This window comes from Dermacentor silvarum, chromosome 5 (assembly GCF_013339745.2).
Source record: "Dermacentor silvarum isolate Dsil-2018 chromosome 5, BIME_Dsil_1.4, whole genome shotgun sequence".
Taxonomy (NCBI): domain Eukaryota; kingdom Metazoa; phylum Arthropoda; class Arachnida; order Ixodida; family Ixodidae; genus Dermacentor; species Dermacentor silvarum.
This window is the reverse complement of record NC_051158.1, coordinates 132883427-132898557: the sequence shown is the minus strand read 5'-3', so window position 1 is coordinate 132898557 and position 15131 is coordinate 132883427.

The window sequence follows — 15131 nt, the reverse complement described above, 5'->3', positions numbered from 1 at the left end:
TTTTACACGCAATAAACCTCTTCAAAATTGGTGCAGCGGCTGTCCCCGCCCTGAAAACCGAGTTTGGTGTCCAGCCACTCTGGAATATATGGAGGCGCCGGAGGACCAGTGGAAGATGTAAGTTGCCTCCTTTTTCCCCCCTCTACCCTGATGAATCCACTTCCTTGATTGTTATTGTGAAATAAACGTTTCAGCAACAGCATAAATACATGAATCAGAAATCCGGAAAGTGTGTTTCACGATTACACTAATTTCGATCGTGAAACCTGTACCTTGGGTTAGCCCACATTTCCTTGAAGTAGGCAACTGCTTATGAGGCGGCGGCGAGCGAAATGCTGCCGCCCTTTTCGCCCGCACAAAAAATGTTTTGCCTACAAATGCAAAAACGCCATTGGGGGCACGTTGAAAAACCCCTAGGGGTCAGGATCAATCCAGAGTCACCCGCTATCTCGTGCCCCTTAATCAAATTGTCGTTTTGACACGTAACATTCCCGAATTCAAGGAGACAACTGCTTAAATTGTGAATAGCTGGTTATTTGCGATATTCCGCATATAGCAATTGGTTTATGCAGCTTTTACTGAAGATATGAAGTGCTAAGATTTAGGTCTCTCTGGGGTGGTTCTCATGCCCTTCGAAAATTGTCCTCTATAGCCCAATTATAATTCGTAAAAATGGAATTTATAAGGCATGCCCTCGGACTCGAGAATGTGTTTGATTGAGCTGTAGGTTTAATTGAGAAGGTTGCAGTGAGTCCAATAATTTTTTAATGCTTTCTCAGTAGGAGTGTCAAAGTGTAAAAAAAAAGCGTATGTGTGTGTGTAAATTGTTGAAAGCGAGTCATGTGGTGCAGTTGTGCGTGTGTGTGCGTAAGACTTCGCTCCTCGAAAGGACAGGACTTGTGTAAAGTGACTTGTTGAACAACACTTTGCAAATGTGGTGAACATGGTTTAAATAATGGATTTGAGACCTGCAAGGAGTTGCGACATTCTAACGCATTCCTCTTACATTTACCACGGATTTGCCACTGAATTGTACAACACTCTGGTGCTGTTTGGCCAGAAAAGGCAAGGAAACAATAATTAATCAAATTTGCTTCATTCACACTATTTATAGCCAACTTAGTAGCCCAAGTCACTAGTGTGATCGAGTATATATTTGCAATGTGGCACTAAGATTACTCATTACATTCAACTTAGCCGCTTTCATAGCTGGTAATAAACTTAGTGAGCACTAAAAAAATATTAAACAATAGAAATACCGCTGGCGCAGCACTGGCAACAGTGTATGAGCAGGCAAACGTATATGTGTGTGGAAATTTCAATGCAATGAACTTTCACTACAACATCTGTGGTATGAGGCTTTTTTTTCTGAGTAAGCTGTACCGAGTCCATACTTTGATTTTTCTCTTGCCAACCAAAATCACCTTTATTGCCAGTGATCTTGTCTCTCGTTCTGGTAGCATTTTTTATGTGGAACCAAAAATGTCATTTCTTGCAGGTCATCCAGATGACAGCCTCACAATTCGCAGCCTTTGTGCTCTCCATCAGAAACCCATCAGGGGCAAGCCACTTATGTTTGTCTTCAGACAAGACAACATTGTAAGTAGATATAGGCGTGTAGTCGAATATTCTGAAACAAGTGTCCATTTAATACTGTGAGGCTCCTTTGATAGCCTTAGGTTCATATTTTGTGCAGTTGTGTGTATGCAGTTTTTAGATATTGCCGATGGCGGAGTGCACATTGCAGATATGACGACTATGAAGTATATACTTGCAATTTCATCATTGCCTTTCATAATGAAGTTTTTCTTTTGTGCAAGGTTATTCAGAGATTGGGGCATTTCAGCATCATATTCTGTATTGTGCATTCAGTGCTAATTTCAAGTTACCCTCCTCCTACCAATTTATTTGCTGGAAAAGAGTATTTGTTTACCCTCTGCAATGCGATTCTTATTTGCTCATTGCGTGCGTCAAACCCCTCTACCTTTAATTATCACATAATTATCACAACCTCAAAATTTCGGCTGTTATTGTTTTGAAAACAGTATCAAAATCAAAATGTGCTAGATTGCTATCAAGACTGCAAGGGAATTGATGAAATTGCAAGAAACCGTGGCTTCTTATGGCAGTTGAAAACCTCTTTTCAGCAAACCATGTGCCTATTTCGTTTACTGAGCTGCTCATGAAATTCGCATGCATGTTCGATTTAACACAGTCGTTACAGGAGAAGAGAAAAAAAAAGATTAACAGGAGCACTTTTCATGAGGATGCAATGCTTTTGGATATTCTCCAGGTGGCAAAATGTACATTTAGGAGAGAGAGTGACCTGGAATCGGAGAGGGTGGGGCAGGGAGCCAATTTGCAGCCATTGTGACTCATGCATGTAGTGGCAACACACGATGAGAAATGGTTGTGGCACTGCGGTCTAGTAAATAGGTCAGCACTTACATAAACTCCCCCACAGTGAGGGAGAAACGTAGGATATATTGTCCATTAAAGATGGTGCTTTTAGGAGACAGCAGGAAATTTTAGGCTCTAGTTGAGCAGCTACAATATGAAGGACCACGTAAATTGTAGGAAGCCAACATAAACTGAGTAGAAGGACATACGTCACTGTTGAGAGCACGAAGTAGAAATTCGGAGCATCAGGAAGGATTGTAAGTATAAATAAGGGAATAGTACTTGTCAGCGTATTGCCTAGCTAACAAGGGCAAAAAAAAGTTGGCAGGACGTTCTATATTTTCCAGGGAAATGTGCTAAAACACTGATTCTTACTCAGTCAGTAAAGAAATATACAACAATAAATAAAAATAACTACGTATACAGAAAAGGCCTTATAGACTGCAGTGGAGAGTTGGACATTGTTGAGCTAGATGCAAGTACTGCTTTGCTACTTTAATGCAGGGCAGGTGAGAATGCAGTTGGGGGTTTCGTCATTTTCGTCTGTTGTGCACTCTCTCTGTACAATAGTGCTCTTCGTCTCGGAGTGTATAAATGTTGCGTTCAAAACAATTCTCATGCCTTGAGCACAGCAGTCTTATTCTGTCTTCTCCCATGAAGTCTTCTGCTGCAGTGCTTCTGAAGTGTAATGCACAACTACATTGCAGATTTTATATTGTGAGTTTTATATTGCGGTCACATTCATGCTCCTGGAGAAATGCCCATTGCTAAGAGATGTCGTTGGTAGAGTCTACATTTTATGCTCTTATTTTCCATAGTGAAAAGGCTACTGTATATTCATTTTTGCTTCTATGCATTTTGTATTTAAGATGACTTAGTGATCGCAGTTTCTAAATTTGAAAACTGGAACGTTTGCCCAATTGAGTTGTGTTCGGTCACAATAATTAGGGGTGTTGTTTTCAGAAGCTTGTTGCCTTATCAAATTCCCCGCAGTGTATAGGATCGTAATGAAATGTAGAGTCAACTTTCATGATTGTGTTATTTTGCTATGCAGGGAGCAGGATTCCAGCACAGCATCTCCTGCACTTATGGTCAAGATGCTCAGACAATGGAGTCCCTGTTCCTTGTGGTTAACCGTGAACAGTATTCTCGCTTTTATGAAAGCTAAAGGTGATTTCCTGCATAAACTAGGATTTTGTAGCTCAAATGTATACACTTTATTCTAATTTGAAGCAACTAATATAGGCTGTTTAATACTTTTATACTGTTTGATACAATCATTTCTTGTTGGAAAATATTAAGCATGATGTTTAACATTTATTCATGCATTACTGGCTGATGCATGATGGCCTGTGTTTAAAAAATGTGAACTCGCACATTCGAAGCTTCATTCAGTAACCAGAGTATGGATGATTTAATAAACATTATTTGCTCATTTATGTACAGGCCCTAATCTTCCATTATCGCACCAAGTACAAATAATTTAGAAATTGGCAATGTATCATCCGAATGTGGCCAGTAGAGTACCTTAATGAACAGTGGTTTGTTTTTATAAGGCCGCCATTGATACGGCACTTCGCACCTAAACAGTAATAAATCTGGCATATTTAGGCTGTCTTGCAGTAGAAAAAAGACCTTTTCAAGCAACATATTTTATAACAGACCATGCATTGCCTTCGCATTACAAAATTTAAGGAAACCAGAATTGTAATTGGAAAATCTGCTACACAGCATTTTTAGCTCAGAGAACTCTATTTACATTTAAAAAAATGATTTAGGTGGGAAAAAATTTTCTTGCTCAAGGAATCTTGTTGAGGAGCGAAAATTCATCTTGATGCTCCTGGATCAAACCTTATTTAAAGCAAGTTTATGTGTGAAACATACGGTGTTTCAGTATATCAAAAATGTGCGCCAGTCAAGCTTTATATTGACTTTCGAAATCAGCTTTTTACAATGATTTGCCATGACATTGGTGTACAAAATAACAGGGTGTGTTTCTTGTGTGCTTGCTCTGCATTTCATGTACTTCCCTAATTGACCTTTGCAATATATATATTTTTTCAAGGCCACCAAAACTAGAATTTTTGTACCTGAAATCTAATATTGAAAATTTATTCCTTTAAGTGGCACCAAACAGGCTGTTTTAGGGTTACCATATATACAGGTTGTTTCAGTTAACTTAAGCTAAACATTAAATAAATGCAAATGCTACGTAGCTGGACAGAACCAAGGTAATGTTGTTCGCCGTTGCTTGGAGATACTCAGACTATTTTTTGTACTCGGCCTAATTCGATAATTACACCTAATTATTTATTCAACTTCTGAATTATAATTAGATGAAAAGTGTCAATGAGTAAATTGTAGAGCAACATGAGAAACTCCCAATACAGCTTTCTGTTGCTCAATACGTGCAACATAAAATGGTTTTTCCGAGCGTGAAAGAAGCCCGTGAATATACGCAAAATTTTCGTTCGACTGGCCGCTCGACGCACTTTATGTGTACTCGCGGGCATCTTTCACGCTCGGAAAAACACTTTTGTGTTGCACGTATTGAGCAACAGAAAGCTGGATCGGGAGTTTCTCATGTTGCTCTATACAATCTTCTAATTGACACTTGTCATATAATTATAATAGTTGAGAAGTTGAATAAATAATTAGGTCTAATTAGGCGGAGTACAAAATATAGTCTGAGTATCCCCAAGCGACGGCAAACAATATTACTTTAGTTCTGTCCACCTACGGAGCATTTGCATATTTTTAATGTTTTTCCCAAGTTAACTGAAACACCCTGTATATAGGACAGATTTGATCAGTTATATTTAAAAAAACATTTTTGTAGGAAATGTAAATTTTCATGTACTTACAAATGTATTTGGTGATTGCATATTTTAGGTTGTTATGTATGTATTATGTAGTTATGTATTCGAGCATGGAATAAATATATTTACTTTCCTTGAAAATGCAGTATCATATATGTCTTGCTGGTTCGTATTGTATTTTACATGAATATGTAAAGCGTAATAACCATTGATGTAGATATACACGCTCAGAAGTTATAGTTTGCTAGGTTGCATTTGTGCAGTGAAGACAGGTTTGACCCTGAATTACTAATATTTATTGTCATCCACACGTATAAATGTTGTGTACGCCTATCGAAACTTCAAGCTTGGCTATCGGACGCCGTCCTTGGTAGCTGAACTTGAACCTTCTGGCACACACGTCGTGACACGAGTTATGCCTGGATCGCTCTATATAGTCATAATTCAAGGTATGTACAGCTGAGCCTGCCTTCCCTATACTGTAGAAATAAAGGGTGTACACCCTTTCAACACCTATGAAAATGGGTGTTAATGAGGACTAACACCCTAACACCCTTCATAATTTTTGCTGGACAACCTTCCTCTAGGGTGCTATAATAGCACCCCAACTGTAGGGTGTAGGAAACAGCACCCTTAGGGCGTCCATCTGGCGACAAACTGATTTACACCCTTAAGGGTGTTAAAATGTTTAGTGTGTGTATTCGTAAATTATGCACTGCAATAGCAAAACGGCCCCTGTTAACCAAAGAGGCAGCTTGGCAAGTCCGAGAAGAAACAAAATTGGAAGACGAGGGGTAGTGCTGCGGTGAAGCTCTATAGCACCAGGCTCACTGTGATGTCTTGAATTTTGACAAGACCTACTCGGGTCTACTTGTTTATCTGGTCAAGCATGACTTCATTCTAAAGAAGCGAAAAAATAACCTTAGGAACTTTTAAGTACTTCCCCTGTCTTAACACATCCTGAATATGAGGGAACACACTGAAATCTTTTATACTACCACATTGATGCACCAGTACGACATTAAAAAAGAAAAAAAAAACCATTTGGCCTTTATATTCTGCAGTAAAAGTCAACCTAAGTCAGTCTAAGATGACTTAGTTTTGCTCTTTAGTGTCCCTATGCTACGTATACTGAAAGGCAGTGGTTAAGCTGTTGCTTCATTCATAAGGGGCATCATGTCGAAGATGACATGTGCATGACAACTATAAGGACATGCCATGACGCATCACAGATACAGTAATTGTGCCATCTCTCATCTTCCATGGCACAGCTTGAGATAATGTAAAATTGAGTGTGGATTAATGTGGTGCTTCCATTGTGCTAATGCACACGAAAAGGCTGCTCCAGTGACAATGTGCATGCTGCATGCATAGGTGCAGATTTATATAATGTGTTCACGCTAGCTTTCCACATGTGTGGAAGCAGCCAGGGCTGCTTCCATTAAGATGTGAGGCTTAGATAGGCAAGGTGCTGAATCATGACCAACCTGCCCTATTGTGTAGTCACTGTCAGGCTTAGCCCCAAATATGTTGCAATTTAGGCAGAACTACATTGCTGCACCTCACTGCAGCTCATTTTTCAAGCGTTAGGCATGTTGTTATTAATGTCTTGAAAGAGTGCTGCATTCACTCAAATGAATAGTTGTCAGCAAGGGATTTGTTGCCTGGAAGCTGATGGGCATTTCAGTAGTGCCACTGATGTGGTGGCACAGTGACTGTGAAAAAAAATGAGATGGGCAGCAATATGCACGTCAAGGTGATCACAACAGAGAAGAATAAACAACGAAATAATCTAATATTTGTGCATTATTGCACAAGAAAGTAGAGAAGGGGCCCAATGTGAATCGACGGTTTTCAGCACACAGCATTCTTGATGGCTTCTGTAGCCATATTGCAAACCAATTCAAGGGTGGCTACATGACAAAATATGGCGCAGAGTTCACATTCCACAGAATTAATTTGCAGAGCCCTTTTACATGTAGCAGGGTTTACATTCATTGATCAGCGCATCAATGATAGAATGCATGAACATTGCTTTTGCTGCCCATGAGTACACAGGTTGTCATTTATTCTTTCATTGTTGTGAATGCAGCTATACCTCCAGTTTTTATGATGTGCATGAGATGGGAAAGGCATGTATGTACAACTCTTGAAAGTGAGCTTCTGGAAATGTACTAATTAAGAAACACAGCTCCTGACATGCAAGCATGACATCTGTTTTTCTCACTGATAAAGAACGCATACATTTAGAATAACCTAGGAACCTTGTTAAGGTGAGATGTGGCTGCAGGGATCACGCACATACAAAACATACAAAACATTTAGTTGCGATATATCCTTTGAATAACCCCAGAAAGCCTAAAACCCATTTTGCTAAAACAAAACAAAAAACAAACAAATAATAAAAAAGATTAAAAAAACAACTTAAACTTTGTCACCTAGAAAGTACATTTGTATCCTCCCTCCACCTGAAAAAAAGTCTTTATAACTTAGTAATTAATTATAAATTGATTATCTGAGCTACGTGCAATTTAAGCTATGGTTCAGTGTGTCGAAGACACTAGCGTGAACTTTGCAAACTTTCCCACCCTTACATCAGCATTTCGAGCTACCGAACTCTTGTGTGTCAAAAATGCCATGTTGGGCATTGTGAAGATAAACTAATATCTCCAAGTCTAACTCTTGTTCTGTCACTTGTTTTGCTTCTGTCCTCCTGGATTTTATTCTGGTTTCTGTTTTAAAACAAAGCAGCTCTATTTAAAGCATGCCAATTACAGAAATGAATTGCGAATATATTTGAGTCAGTTTTGAGAATATATTAAGCTAGCAGAAACAGGGCACTTATCACTGGAAAACACCAGAATGGTGGCGCTTGTTCTCTTGAGATCGAAATGATGCATTCGTCCGTGCGGCTGCGTGAACTTTGGGAAATGTCACCGTGTTTTCAATGTGCTGCCCTTTTTGGTTGCATCGCTCGCACGCAAAATAGCCCCTGTGGCCAACAATACATTTGACGTAGCTCCTTGCAGGAGCATCGCAAACCATGGCTCCAATGCTCACCCGAACATGAACATCTCCTATGCTTAACCCCTCACAGGTTAGGTCGGAGACTTCTTGCACATAAGGCTCTAGGTAATCCTGCAGACATAGCGTCTTCCCTGCACCACAGTACACACTGACAAGAAATGGCGGTGATGCATCCACATTTGTATGCGGCACAAAATGGACCAAAAGGCAAGCTGGCTACTTTTGTAAAGAGGGACTCCGTCAATGTTGCCTTGTAGCTTCAGTTCACTTAGAACTATTTGCCCCGGCTGCAACACTTGACGAATTCTTTCTGCAAGGCCAAAGTGACACAAATGAACCATTTTGCTCCACCTGAGCTTTGCGCTCAGTTTTAAAAACTGTCCTAGCATCTTTTGGAAGGTCAGAGATGCCTCTTCGCCGCCAGAAATCGAGGACATCGTTAATGCATGCATGCGTCATATTGTCACCCAGCTAGTATAGCTAGAACAGTTGACCAGCAACAGATAGGCAAAAAACACGTCAGCCTTTAATAATGGCTGGACCTCGGAGAGCGCACGCGCAACCACGAACTTCGTCATTCTCGCCTCAAGGGGCCAGTGTCACCACGTGCCAACTTATTTCGCGTCATTGCTCCCCTCTCGAAGGCGACCGACCCGGTCGCTTCAAGGGCATGGGGCGAGCAATATGGGCAAGAGTGCCAACATGAAGAAAAAAAAAAGACATACAGGAATGTACACAATGCTGAAGCGGTTTGTGAGGGTTGCTTATCCCTCGCGTGCGTAGTACGGCTTCATCCGTACTACGTGGACGACTTCAGCACGGGGACGGCGTCGGTTCGAACTAGGATCAGAGCTTTGAGGCACCACCTCATAGTTCCCATCACTGAGGCGGCTTACAACTTCGTAGGGGCCGAAATAGCGGCGCAACAATTTCTCCGAGAGCCCACGGTGTCGGATAGGTGTCCACACCCACACGCGGTCACCTGGTGAGTACTGGACGTTCCGTCGGGTCCGGTTGTAACGGCAGGCGTCGGCATTCTGCTGGGTGCGGATGCAATTCCGAGCAAGCTGGCGAGCTTCCTCTGCTTTTTCGACGAACTCTTCAGTGGTGTCATTCCTTTGTGGTTCCGTGATCTACCGGGAGCATGGCGTCTAAGGGGGTTGTAACGCGACGTCCGTAAACGAGCTCGAATGGTGTAAACTCGGTGGTCTCTTGCACAGCGGTATTGTAAGCAAACGTCACGTATGGCAAAATTTCATCCCATGTCTTGTGTTCCACATCAATGTACATGGATAGCATGTCGGCCAATGTTCTGTTCAGGCGCTCTATTAACCCGTTAGTCTGGGGATGATAGGCTGTGGTCCTTCAGTGGTCAGTATGCGTCAGCGTGACAACTAGTTGCAACAACTCCGCTGTAAACGCTGCACCGCGATCAGTAATGAGCACAGCGGGTGCACCGTGACGAAGGACGATGTTGTGGACGAAGAAGCTGGCGACTTCAGCAGCAGTTCCCCGCGACACAGTTTTTGTCTCCGCATAGCGAGTTAAATAATCGGTTGCCACGATTATCCACTTGTTTTGCAAGGAAGACGTGGGGAACGGACCAAGAATGTCCATTCCCACTTGCTGGAACGGCGCCGGAGGCGGATCCAAAGGCTGAAGGAGGCCGGCAGGCTTGACGGGTGGGACTTTACGCCTCTGACAGCCACGGCACGTTCGCACATAGCGCTGAACCGACGAAAATAGGTGTGGCCAATAGTACTTCTGCCGTATGCGCGCTAATGTCCTCGCGAAGCCTAAGTGACCGGCACAGGGATCGTCATGACACGCCTCTAAAACTTCCTCGCGCAGCGCCGTCGGAACGACGAGAAGGAACGTTTCTTGGCTGTTCTCGAAATTTTTCTTGTACAGGACATCGTTCCGCAGGCAGTACGATGTCAATCCTCGTGAAAGTGGGCGTGGGACAACAACGTCAGCTCCCTCGAGATGTCGGATGACTGGAAGCAGTTCAGAGTCTGCACGTTGGTAGTCAGCCATGCCCACCACGTCTACGACACCAAGAAACGGCAAACCTAGCTCCAAGTCGGAGGGTGTCAAGGGAATAGGAGAACGTGACAAGCCGTCAGCGTCGCTATGCCTACGGCCCGATCTGTAGACAACAGTCATGTCGTATTCCTGGAGGCGGAGGCTCCAACGAGCGAGGCAACCTGACGGGTCTCGTAGATTGGCAAGCCAGCAGAGCGAATGGTGGTCACTGATCGCTCGAAATGGCCGGCCGTATAGGTAAGGTCGGAACTTGCTGATGGCCCACACGACTGCTAAACATTATTTTTCGGTGGTTGAATAATTAGCTTCTGCTTTTGTGAGACTACGGCTCGCGTACGCAATTACACGTTCTGCTCCGTCTTGCCATTGAACCAGAGTAGCCCCGAGTCCTACGTTGCTTGCGTCTGTGTGAATTTCAGTTGCCGCGGTGTCATCAAAATGCGCCAGCACTGGAGCGGATTGAAGGCGTTTGCGCAATTCGGTGAAGGCCTGCTCTTGGTCTTCTGTCCAGGCAAAGGGCACATCTTGTCGCGTCAGTCTCGTGAGAGGTTGAGCAATCCTCGAGAAGCCTTCAACGAAACGGCGGTAGTAAGCGCAGAGGCCCAGGAACCGCTGAACAGCCTTCTTGTCTTTAGGGTGAGGAAACTCGGCAATGGCAGCGAGCTTTTCTGGGTCTGGTCGTACTCCTTGGGAGCTGACCACGTGGCCTAAAAACTTGAGTTCCCGGAAGCCAAAGTAACATTTTTCAGGCTTGATGGTGAGGTTTGCCTTGCGTATTGCGGTAAGGACACTTCGTACTCGGGTGAGATGTTCATCGAACGTGCTGGAAAACACAACAACGTCGTCTAGGTACACTAGACACGTCTGCCACTTTAGTCCGACGAGTACAGTGTCCATCATTCGTTGAAACGTAGCAGGAGCGGAACAGAGACCGAAAGGCAGGACTTTAAATTCTTATAGCCCGTCGGGAGTCACGAAGGCGGTTTTTTCACGGTCACGCTCGTCCACTTCGATTTGCCAGTACCCTGACTTTAGGTCTAACGAAGTAAAGAACTCAGCATGACGCAGACGGTCCAAAGCGTCATCGATCCGTGGCAGGGGGTAAGCGTCGCGTTTGGTGACTCGGTTAAGCCGTCTGTAGTCAACGCAGAAGCGGAGCGTGTTGTCTTTCTTTTTTACTAGTACGACAGGCGACGGCCACGGACTTGTCGACGGCTGGATGACGTCATCATTGAGCATTTCTTCAACTTGACGCAGTAGCGCACCCAGGATCTCTGCCAGGGGGGGGGGGGGGGTTGACAGTTTGCCAATACCATCTAAACAACACTAATTTCGATTATTTCACGGGAAATTGTCAAAAAATGCGCTCTTTGCGAGTGTGCAGTTGATTGCGCGTCTTACATCTTAGTTGCAGCACTCAAGTGCGTAAGGAAAGAAAGGGGGTTAAACAAAAGGGGGGGGGGTTAAGTCAGCCTCAGGGGGGGGGGGTTACAACCCCCGAATCCCCCCCCCCCCCGTCGGTGCGCCACTGACTTGACGCTTAATCGCCTCCCGCTCCATAGGTGATACGCGGTACGGGTGCTGACGAACAGGCCGCGCTGACTCCTCTGTAACTATCCGGTGTTGCGTAATGGAGGTGCGCTGGACTTTAGATTCCGTGGAAAAACAGCCAGAGAATTCTGTCACTAGGTCCAGTAGCTGATCCTTCTGTACATCTGCTAAGTCAGCATTGATGTGGACGCGGGTACTCAGGCTGGCGTGAGTTGTTGCATCCGTTGAAGTCACTTGTAACGTGCCGACATCGGAGAAGTCAGCAATGTCGTGCAGAAAGGCCACAGCTGTACCTTGAGGGACGTGCTGATACTCATGGTTGAAGTTTGTCAGCAAAACATGCGAGCACTTATTCTGTATTCGAACAGGGCGCCGGGTGATGCAGGCGTGTCTTTCGAGCAACAGCGGGAGATTTGCCTCGGCAATGCCCTCATAGTCGTCGAATGCGTCGCAGGTTACGAGGGTCAATACGCTGCTCCTTGGCGGCACCGTGATGTTCTCGTCGACAATCCTCAAGGCGTTGACATACGTGTCGTCAGTGCTGCTCCCTGCTAAGGCCTGCGCCGTTGAAAACGTTACCAGCGACTTTTGTAAGTTTATGACGGCTCCATTAGCCTGCAGAAAGTCCATTCCCAGAATTAGGTCCCTCGAACAGCTTGGGAGGATAACGAAATCTCCGAGGTACGTAAATACACGAATGCTCACTCGCGCTGTGCATCTTCCTACCGGTGTTAGCAGATGGCCTCCTGCAGTGCGAATCTGCGACCCAGTCCACTCGGTAGAAACTTTCTTCAGCTTGCAGGCAAGGTCCATGCTCATAACTGAGGTGTCCGCTCCAGTGTCGATTAACGCTGTTATTTCTCCGTCGTCTACGGTGACGGGAATGTTCGACGTTATTACCTCTCGTACGGTGTTTGACTGCGTCTGTACGTCTGCGTCGTTCTGTTTTCGTCGTTGTCGTCGTAGTGGAGGATCTTGCGCACAGTCGACGTCAGCGGCCTCACCTCCGGAGGTGGCTGAACTCAGTTCTCCCGAGCCGCCGGGCTAGGCGAGCGCCGTCTGAGAGCGCTGCGAGAGAAGGCTTGGCTTGGTGATGGTGACCTGTAACAAGCAGGAGACGACGAACGGGGCTCGTGCTATCGTTGATCACCATTGCGACGATTCGCGACGAAACTGTCTATTTCCGGCGGCTGCTCACCAGGTCGTGGACGAGGTGCATTTGGGGCGAATCCTCGGAGCCCCACATGACGATAAGGACACATTCTGTAGATGTGCCCGGCTTCGCCACAATGGTAACAAAGGGGCTTGTAGTCTGCGGTGCGCCAGACGTCGCTCTTCCTAGTTCTTGCTGCGGCCATGTGCGGTGTGCTGCGAGGCCTGAAGCTAACGTCCAATTGCTGAGCGGGGTGCACCATGCTATACGCACTTGAGGGTGGTGGACGGCGTACTGCGTCTGCGTAACTCATTTCAGGACGCGGTCTCTGCTGTGGTGCCTCGCACTGTTCAGGAACATGGACGGCTGTCGGACCTCGGCGCGCACCATTTCCGCAATGGAAAGTTGTCCCACAGAGGCAGCGGTCGTCTGCATCTTCTGCAGTTCCTCCTTGATGACAGCCCTGATGAGTTCTCGCAAGGCGCCGACGTCGTTGCTGAGGGTAACGGCAGAGAGCTCCCTTGAAATCACGGCGTCGCGGTTGTATTGCCTGGCCCGCTGTTGAAGGGCCTTTTCCATGGTGGTGGCTTCGTCGTGGAACTCTGCCACTGTCGTCGGCGGATTTCGAATGAGGCCAGCAAAGATGTCCTCTTTGACGCCGCGCATTAGGTGGCGCACCTTCTTTGCTTCAGTCATAGAGGGGTCCGCACGTCTGAAGAACCGATTCATGTCTTCTACGTACGCCATCACTCGCTCATTCGGGCCTTGAATTCTCGACTCCATTGCTAACTCCGCCCTCTCCTTCCTGTCCGCCCTGGCGAAGGCATTGAGGGACTGCTGACGAAATTCTTCCCATGACGTTGACGTCAGTGTCGCCTCGTGGTTCTCAAACCATATTTTAGCGGAATCTTCAAGAGCGAAGTACACGCAGCGAAGCTTACGCTCGTGTGTCCAGTCGTTGACGTTGGCGACCCGGTCAAAATGGTCAAGCCAGTCGTCGGCGTCCTCTGAAGCACTCCCGTGGAAATGATTCGGCGCCCGGATCTGATTGACGACCACGTGCGATGTTGCAGTAGCGGCAGGAGGTGGTTGGTTCGTCATTCTACTCCGTTCGGGTAGCAGGCCGTGCTGTGGCTGGAGTCCTTGGAGACGTCGGCTGGTACGTACGTGCACAGGGGTAAGCTCGGCCGAACTACTCGCCGGGCTTAGGTGTGGGGTACGCTCCGGAGATCTTAACATCGACCGTACCCAGCACCTCCACCAGAAATGTCACCCAGCTGGTACAGCTAGAACAGTTGACCAGCAACAGATAGTCAAAAAACACGTCAGCCTTTAATAATGGCTGGACCTCGGAGAGCGCGCGCGCAACCACGAACTTCGTCATTCTCGCCTCAAGGGGCCAATGTCACCACGTGCCAACTTATTTCGCGTCAATATTATGTTTGGAAGCAATTACAGCAAGCTCTTCACTTGCAGACAGTTCGGAAAGTACATGAGAGAGCGTTGGAGTACAAGTGAAGGCTATTCCCTCATCTGGCCCAGTGAAGCTGTCTGAAGCGAGAAAGTCATCAGACTCATCACTTGAATCGCTACCTTGGGGACCTCCTTTGTCACTTGAGCTGCTATCAGTCGCTGTGCTCACATGAGGACGTACCCGCACTATCTGATTGGCTTCTTGTCTGCAGACGTCGTCAACAAAGGCTTCACTTCTCGAACGCTCGTTCAACCGTTTGAACGGAGGCTCACCACCGTCATCCATGGAAATTGAACTTCACAATTGTCTGCTGGTTCCAGGCTTCGGAGGCGAAAGTCGCTCTACACGAGAACTGTCTGCAGAGGTGAAGCTTGCAGCTTCGTCGTTGGACAAGGAAGGCCAACAAGCTGCGCGAGTCCTAGCTCATTCAATATCTTGTTGTATTCCTTTCTTACGACTCGACATTTCCTCCACTTGGAGGGCATGATGAGCGAGAGGAATGAGTCAGATGCCGAAACCGCAACGCTGTAGCCCGTGCCGAAAAACGCAAGACGACGGCGAGGCGAAAGCGTGGACAGCAGCAGTGCAGTGGGGCAGTCATTCACAGCAAGGAGCAGCCGACCTGCCAACGCATGAGCCGAATTGAACAGAACCATGGAGG